The sequence below is a fragment of the Rhincodon typus genome, chromosome 47, assembly GCF_021869965.1.
Source record: "Rhincodon typus isolate 14 chromosome 47, sRhiTyp1.1, whole genome shotgun sequence".
Lineage (NCBI taxonomy): Eukaryota > Metazoa > Chordata > Chondrichthyes > Orectolobiformes > Rhincodontidae > Rhincodon > Rhincodon typus.
The window spans coordinates 7,462,527-7,462,831 of record NC_063378.1 but is presented as its reverse complement, the minus strand read 5'-3'; positions in this window follow the sequence as shown (position 1 = coordinate 7,462,831).

Below are 305 nucleotides of genomic sequence, written 5' to 3'. Positions count from 1 at the left end.
AGTGTCTCAATGTGAACAGAGCGTGTGCAACACTGAATCAATGGGGCTATGTGGGGAGTGAGAAAACTTTTTAATGTGGGTGAAGGCCAACACTGTGACAATGGAGAAGGGTCCTGACCCGAAACGTTAACTTTCCTGCTCCTGTGATGCTGCCTGGCCTGCTGTGTTCCTCCAGCTCCACACAGTGTTATCTCTGTCACAATGAAAGTGTGTGAGGGACTGTTTCTCAGTGAGGTTGAGGATGTAACAGGATGGAGGTGTGTGGGGGACAGTTTCTCAGTGTGGGTGAGGATGTAACAGAATGG